Genomic DNA, 8,298 nt, shown 5'->3' with positions numbered 1-8,298 from the left:
ACCACTTGGCAACTCGCTGTTATGGTGGCTCCTGCCTGTGCCATTAAAAAACCCCTACAACTCATTCCCAGAAACGCCCGCAGCCCGTCTGGGTGTTCAACCTTCCAAGTTCTCTCACGGTCACCCCGCTCTCCTCTCTCTCCACTGGCTTCCAGTTTGAAAGCTCGCATCCGCCTACAAGACCCATGGTGCTTGCCTTACGGAGGCTTGTGAGAGGGACGCACCTCCGTACCTTTCAGGCTCTGATCAGCCCTACACCCCAAGACAAGGGCACTGACTCGCCTCCCTACCTCTGAGGAAGTACAGTTCCCGCTCAGCCCAGTCAAAACTGTTCGCTGCTCTGCACGCCCAATGGTGGAACAAACTCCCTCACGACGCCAGGTCAGCGGAGTCAATCACACCTTCCGGGAGACACCTGAAACCCATCTCTTTAAGGAATACCTAGGATAGGATAAAAGTAATCATTCTATCCCCCCCTTAAAAAGAGTTAGATGCACTATTGTAAAGTGGTTTGTTCCACTGGATATCATAAGGTGAAATTGCACCCAACTTGTAAGTCGCTCTGGATAAGAGCGTCTGCTAAATGACTTAAATGTAATATGTAAATGCAATTTAGGGGGCGGGGCCACCAGTCTTGTTTGCATCTTCTGAACATTAACCTACACAGTAGAATATTATTTTTAATTGGAAGTAAAAAAAGATTGAGGTGTGGCTTACCTTGGATTTTTTCTCATTTTCAGTCAGTTTTTTGTCAGCGTGCAGGATGGAGTTGGACTCTGCACTCTTTCCTTCAGGAACTGCTCCAGAACCTCCTCAGCCTGCAGAAAACATGCCTTATAGGTTGTTGCATTGATTTATTTCAAACCGTAACCAGGTGACTGAAATTAGTTGAAAATTGGTCATTACTGACTAATGATGGATGTTTTTGATTCTCTAATACACTACGTTGTTGATGTTGTTTGGTTTCTAGCTCTTACCCTGACTCCTTTGTTGGGCTCGGCCCGGTACGTGCCACTATGTTGTTCATGGTGATTGCAGTAAAGCTCATAGCCTCCGGTGTGGCGTACTCCCTCCTTCATCCACCTGATCCATCGGAGCAGACAGATTCTCCAGAAGGGCTTGCACTTCTTCTCTGAGGCATCCTTGTTTTGTTTGAAAAGGTCGGCGGAGTGGTTGCTAATGGCCCCCTGAAGAATTTATTGGGAATTTTCAGATGTCAGGTGCGTAGAATAGATAAAAGATCAGACAATTATAAAAGACAGTTCTAGAAAAGGTTTATTTCGATGCTAACATTGAGAATACAGTATACACCACATGAGAAACACAGCAGCTTAAGTCAACCTCGAACAATAACACTTGTGATCAGATGTTCTCTAAGAAGCAACATTTTAAGCATACAGGTCAGGTTGACCTTCAGCTGACGCTAGCTCAGACATGTAAACCTGGTATGACTGATACTAACTTCAGAATGTGAACCTGGTATGACTGATACTACTTCAGAATGTGAACCCTGTTATCCAGGGTTCACATATCTGAAGCTAGTATCAGCTCATACCAGGGTTCACATATCTGAAGCTAGTATCAGCTCATACCAGGGTTCACATATCTGAAGTTAGTATCAGCTCATACCAGGGTTCACATATCTGAAGTTAGTATCAGCTCATACCAGGATTCACATATCTGAAGTTAGTATCAGGTCGTCCCAGGTTTCACATGTCTGAAGCTAGCGTCAGCTGAAGGTCAACCTTGTATGCTATAAAATGTTGCTTCTTAGAGAACAATCTGATCGACAATGTGTTATTGTGTCGAGGTTGACTTATAGCTGCTGTGTTTCTCATGTGGTGTATACTGTATTCTCAATGTTAGCATCCGGAAATAAACCTTTTCTAGAACTGTCTTTCTATAATTGTCTGATCTTTTATCTTATTCTACGCACCTGAATCTGAAAATTCCCAATAAATCTTTCAGGGGGCCATTAGCAACCACTCCGCCGACCTTTTCAAACAGAACAAGGATGCCTCAGAGAAGAAGTGCAAGGCCCTTCTGGAGAATCTGTCTGCTCCGATGGATCAGGGGGTGAAGGAGGGGACGTACGCCACACCGGGAGGCTATGAGCTTTACTGCAATCACCATAACAACATAGTGGCACGGTACCGGGCCGAGCCCAACAAAGGAGTCAGGGTAAGAGCTAGAAACCAAACAACATCAACAACGTAGTGTATTAGAGAATCAAAAACATCCATCATTAGTCAGTAATGACCAATTTTCAACTAATTTCAGTCACCTGGTTACGGTTTGAATCAAAATCAATGCAACAACCTATAAGGCATGTTTTCTGGCAGGCTCCGCTGGCTGTTCTGCGGCGCCAGTTAGTGGCCATAGATAGTGGAAGCGAGTGAAAGGAGTCTACTCGAAGTCCTGAGTCCACAAGACTAGCATCAGACTATGAACGCCTGGTAACATGAGATAATGAGATTGATAAACTCATGCATGAGTTACGATACGAACATATTCGCACTACTCACATGTACGTAATGTTGATATTGTGTAGAAATGTCCAATTCTATACTCCACACTCCATATAACAGAGATGCTGCTACTGCTGCTGCGGTATGGTTATTAACAAGCATACTTATTCCGAAGAAGAGCAGAGATGCTCACTACCCGCACGTGGTTTGGCCGTCGGTCAGTATAGCCTGACCATCTTAACAGATTATTAATTAGGCATATATAAGTCTTCTGTAATTGGAGCTAGAGACAAGGGCAGCACACGCTCTTAGCCTAGTGCATCGCAATAGCGCTTCAGACGAAGTTAGAATTAGCCTTCATTCACATCATTGTCAATGATAGTTATGCTTAGTGTGTCATATCACTATCTGATGTTTTATACTACTGGTGTGGCCGACTATTAGAACATCTATAAGAGGAGGAGGGATCTCGTAATGATTACTTTATTTCTCTATTCAACCATCAGCTGGTACATCTTGGTCTAAATTTCATCCAACCCCTAATCAGGAGAGCTAGCGCGAGAATTACTCGGTTTGGGCGGACGGCTACGGTGATGTAGCCTCTGTACTACCACGACTGAGGCTAATCCATTGTAGCGGTAGTTTATGGACGGGAATGGGTCCTATATGTTCTCCACTCCTGAGATTATAGGTGGGAGGGAGCTCAGAAGCCGGAGCGAATCTCGAGATCTTTGCAGACTAGGGCTGACTGTTCTCAGGTTCATGAAGCTGAGCGTATCTTCTTCCGACCTGGTGTGTATAGGTGCACCAAGCTAGGTCGGCGTCTCTCAAATGCCTCACTGCTCATCAGTTGGCGTGTCGGGCAGCTCGTACAGCCCAGCTCTGACGGTAGCGATACCCCATAAGGAAACGAGCTTAGTTCGCGGAGTTCACCCACACTCAGACGCGACCTACCGTCGGGCAGGTCCCAGATAGCAGAGTCTCGCACTATGGGATACTCGCATTGCAACTGATGAGCCAGGTATATTCGACTCGTGCGCACCACGAGTGAGAACTCGAGAGTTTAAAGAAGAGCTGAATAAAAGAGATAAACATTTCGCAATGTGGTTGAGCACACAAGGCGGGACCTCGGGTCGTACGCGCCAGAGCGCGTATCCGAGAAAGAAGTGGCAGCTCGACGAGGCTCTCACACACAAGCGCACACACACACGCAGCCACGCGACGCACACGACCACCGACAGGCAGTGTGCAGTAAGTACCCCAGACGGGAGCTTTTGCGAACACGTGGCGCGGATTAGGACCTTGCGCCGGCTTTCCTGTTGTGGAGGCAGGGTGCCGTACTCCAGCGCAATGGTTGTAGAGGCAGTGAGACATACCAAGGGAAGCCGCCGGTTGCAGCCCACACACGCACACACACACACACACTACACTTGACATGCACCTAGGTTGAGAACGACAGGGGTGTTGTTCCAGGGCTCACGCGCAAGGTTCACTCATACAGCCACTCTGGGGAGGAGGACACAGAGCTGGAGCTGTCAACGCGTGATGGCGTAGGATATGGAATGGGCAGGGTCCTTCCCGCGGCGAGGAAGCAGCACGCTCTCCGTTTGCCGGGTTGCGCGTTGAGGTGGTGATTCACCGTCATCGCACACTGATATGTTCTGCCACCCTGTAGAGATGGCGGATCAACGACCACCACACATCGACACACACACACGCTACACATAGCAGACGCGGACTGGAAACACAGTGGCCAGCAGATTGGTTTGTGGTTATGTTACGATTATGTGGTTAGAATAGGGCACATGTGAAGGATAAAGGCCAGTGAGTACGCATGTTGTGAATCTGTAGATGATGAGATAGCTTGAATGCATTGCTCTCTGTGTTTTAAGCGAAGTATAGTTGAGTAGAGAGAGGCCCTAGACAGAGCCCTGGGCGACACCAGCTGGTCGAGAGCACCGTGGCTGCGGGACAGATTCTCGCCACGGCCACCTGGTAGGAGCGACCTGTCAGGTAGGACGCATCCAGCGTGGGCCGCGCCGGAGATGCCCAACTCGCGAGAGGTGGCAGAGGAGGATCTGATGGTTACAGTATCAAAGGCAGCCGATAGTTTCTAGAAGGCTGGAGCAGAGAGGAGGAGTTAGCTTTAGAGTGGCGAGCGCCTCCGTGACACAGGAAGAGCAGTCTCAGTTGATGACTAGTCTTGAACCTGACTGATTTGGATCAAGAAGGTTCATTCTGAGAGAGATAGCAGGAGAGCTGGCCAAGGACGGCACGTTAAGAGTTTTGGAGAAGAAAGAAAGAAGGGATACTGGTCTGTAGTTGTTGACATCGGAGGGATCGAGTGTAGGTTTTTTCAGAAGGGGTGCGACTCTCGCGTCTCTGAACTGAAGCCGGAAGGGATGTCGCAGCGGTCAGGATGAGTTGATGAGCGAGGTGAGGTAAGGGAAGAGGTCTCCGGAAATGGTCTGGAGAAGAGAGGAGGGGATAGGTCAAGCGGGCAGGTTGTTGGGCGGGTCCGGCCGTCAAAGACGCTAGATTTCATCTGGAGAGAGAGGGGAGAAAGAGGTCAAAGCACAGGTAGGGCAGTGTGAGCAGAACCAGCGGTGTCGTTTGACTTAGCAAACGAGGATCGGATGTCGTCGACCTTCTTTTCAAAATGGTTGACGAAGTCATCCGCAGAGAGGGAGGAGGGGGGGGAGGGGAGGGGGAGGAGCATTCAGGAGGGAGGAGAAGGTGGCAAAGAGCTTCCTAGGGTTAGAGGCAGATGCTTGGAATTTAGAGTGGTAGAAAGTGGCTTTAGCAGCAGAGACAGAAGAGGAGAATGTAGAGAGGAGGGAGTGAAAGGATGCCAGGTCCGCAGGGAGGCGAGTTTTCCTCCATTTGCGCTCGGCTGCCCGGAGCCCTGTTCTAATGCCAGGCCCCGCCCGAAATGACAACTTCTAAGTATTATGGAGTAAAAATAACAAAATATATACAAATTGGATTGTATTGCATACTTGACTTTTTCCACATTTTGCTGTGTTTCAGCCTGAATTTAAAATGGATTAAATTCAGATATTTTGTCACTGGCTACACACAATACCCCACATTGTCAAAGTTGAATTCTGGTTTTAACATGGGTTACCAATTAATTAAACATTACAAGCTGAAATGGCTTGAGTCAGTAAGTATTCACACCCTTTGTTATGGCAAGCCTAAATAATAGTGTTTAACTTGATTTTTGAATGATTTGGTCGGTCCCTCAGTCAAACAGTGAATTTCAAAAAACAGATTCAACCACAAAGACCAGGGAGGTTTTCCAACATATTGAAAAATACGGCACCTATTGGCAGAAATTGAATATCCGTTTGACCATGGTAAAGTTATTAATTACACTTTGGATGGTGAATCAATTCACCCAGTTTTTACAAAGACAGAGGCGTCCTTCCTAACTCAGTTGCCGGAGAGGAAGGAAACCGGCCAGGGATTTCATCATGAGGCTAATAGTGACTTTTAAAAAACAGTTACAGAGTTTAATGGCTGTGATAGGAGAAAACTGAGGATGGATCAACAACATTGTAGTTACTCCACAATAATAACCAAATTGAATAACCAATTTCGTGATATCCAATTAGTAGTTACAGTCTTGTCCCATCGCTGCAACTCCCGTACGGACTCGGGAGAGGCGAAGGTCGAGAGCCATACGTCCCCCGAAACATCTACACTGCTTCTTGACACACTGCTCTCTTAACCSGGAAGCCAGCCGCACCAATGTGTCGGAGGAAACACAGTACAACTGGTGACCGAAGTCAGCGTGCATGCCCCCAGCCCTCCACAAGTAGTTGCTAGAGCGTGATGGGAAACGGACATCCCAGCCGGCCAAACCCTCCCCTAACCCAGATGACACTGGGCCAATTGTGCGCCCCCTCATGGGTCTCCCTGTGGCGGTCGGCTGCGACACAGCCTTGGATCTGTAGTGATGCGTCTAGAACTGCGATGAAGTGCCTTAGACTGCTGCGCCACTCGGCAGGCCTTTGTAGAAAATCTTGATAGTAGAATAAATGTTTTACTCATATCAATGCCACATAAGCTTTTTTCTAAATGAGAAGTCATTTTTTTACGGGCAGTTTCTCTTTAAAATACAAGGGGAATACACCAGGCCCTAGCTATGAACCAGACTACCACTGCAAAGCTCCCCTCTTCAAACTGCATAGCTGTACATGCAAGCTGTGCTGTTGTAGGTGATTTCCAGTGGTGATCAATTTGATTTACAAAACAACGCTCATCAAAATGTTTTTACTTGGTCTAGCAATGATCACCTCGCTCAAGTACACATTTTCTGTTCGATTCTTACCTTCAGACGAGCCCGTGGGTTACCTTTAGACGAGCCCGTGGGTTACCTTTAGACGAGCCCGTGGGTTACCTTTAGACGAGCCCGTGACACTTGTGGTAGAGGAAAATGAAGAACACCATCGTGTTCGTGAGAATCTCCCCTTTTTATAGAGTGATCGTGTTCGTTTTTAGGCCAAACCGTTCGGATGCTACAGATGTTTTTATAAGAAGAACGATTTGCGTGATGTCTCCTGGTCTGACAAACAGCGCAGTAGCTCTGCCCCTTTCCACCTTCTGATGCGGATCGGTGACACAGGTGGATGTGGTGGATTGAGACGCAGCCGATGCAAAAATACATATCTCTAGCTTTAACTGGCAGATTTTATTGGGATTTTTTTATTATGTTACTTAGATTGACACACTGTTGTGCCAATAGACTCTAGAGGGTTTTAATGTGTGTGAATCTGTATGAGATAATGAGTTGTCCAGTTTTCCTACTTATTTATCTCTCTCCTTGGCTCTTCCAGCTGAGAAAGATGAAAACAGCTGAGCTGGAGCAGGAGAAGGCAACATTCAAGGAGCAACAGGCAGAGATGGAGCGCAAAATTGAGAACATGGCAGGGCCAGGAGAAGACCTTGAGGAGATGAAAAGAAGATGGAGAAGGAGAGGAAGCAACAGCAGCAGGAGTTCGACAGGACCCTGGACCGCAGGATGCAGGAGCAGAAAGATCTCCTGGAGAAGGGCCATAAGGAGAAGGCTGACCTAATGAGACAAAGAGATCGAGGAAATAAAGAAGAATAATCAATTGGAAAGGGACGCCAATACCCGGAATCAGAAGGCTCTGCTGGATGACTACAAGCGGCAGGCTGAGGAACATAAAAAGAGAGATGCATGCTTTAATGGTGACGCTCAACGATAGATCACGGACCCCGTACATGTAGTTGAACCACTCTGTATGGCGATGACACTAGTTGTTAATGCTACCCTCTTGTGATCCTTGTTGAACTGCGAATGTGTTTGAACATTTGGAACAGGAGGTTGTGACATTTTTTGTTTGTGATTTATGGAGCTGCTGTTTAGGGAGCTTGTGAAATAAAAGTATTTTCCGGGTAAGGTCTGCCTGAGTATAAGTAACTGTTAGACTTGTCCTAATTTGTATTTATTTTGTGATTCCCATTAGCTGCTGCCAAAGCAGCTGCTACTCTTCCTGGGGTCCAGCAAAATTTAGGCAGTTTATAAAATTTTAAAACATACAAAATACATTCACAGAATTTCAAGAAACATACTGGTGTACCCTCATTGGCCTCTACCAACATATCTACAGTACTAAATCCATGTGCATGTATAGATGCGTATTTTATCGTGTGGTTGTGTGTGTGTGTGTGTGTGTGTGTGTGTGTGTGTGTGTGTGTGTGTGTGTGTGTGTGTGTGTGTGTGTGTGTGTGTGTGTGTGTGTGTGTGTGTGTCGTTGTGTGTGTGTGTCTGCTTTTTTGTGTTGCTTCACAGTCCCCGCTA

The 8,298-nt window shown here is 47.0% G+C and overlaps 1 pseudogene; it reads left to right on the top strand.

Annotated features, from left to right (window-relative positions):
* The window catches only part of LOC112070967 (guanylate-binding protein 1-like), a 30,892-nt pseudogene extending 23,105 nt beyond the window's left edge, over positions 1-7,787 (top strand).
* Positions 7,788-8,298: the final 511 nt, after the last annotated feature.

The sequence above is a fragment of the Salvelinus sp. IW2-2015 genome, unplaced genomic scaffold (assembly GCF_002910315.2).
Source record: "Salvelinus sp. IW2-2015 unplaced genomic scaffold, ASM291031v2 Un_scaffold1476, whole genome shotgun sequence".
In the NCBI taxonomy this organism is placed as follows: domain Eukaryota; kingdom Metazoa; phylum Chordata; class Actinopteri; order Salmoniformes; family Salmonidae; genus Salvelinus; species Salvelinus sp. IW2-2015.
Note: the sequence above shows the minus strand (reverse complement) of the source record. Positions and strands in the feature narration are given on the sequence as shown.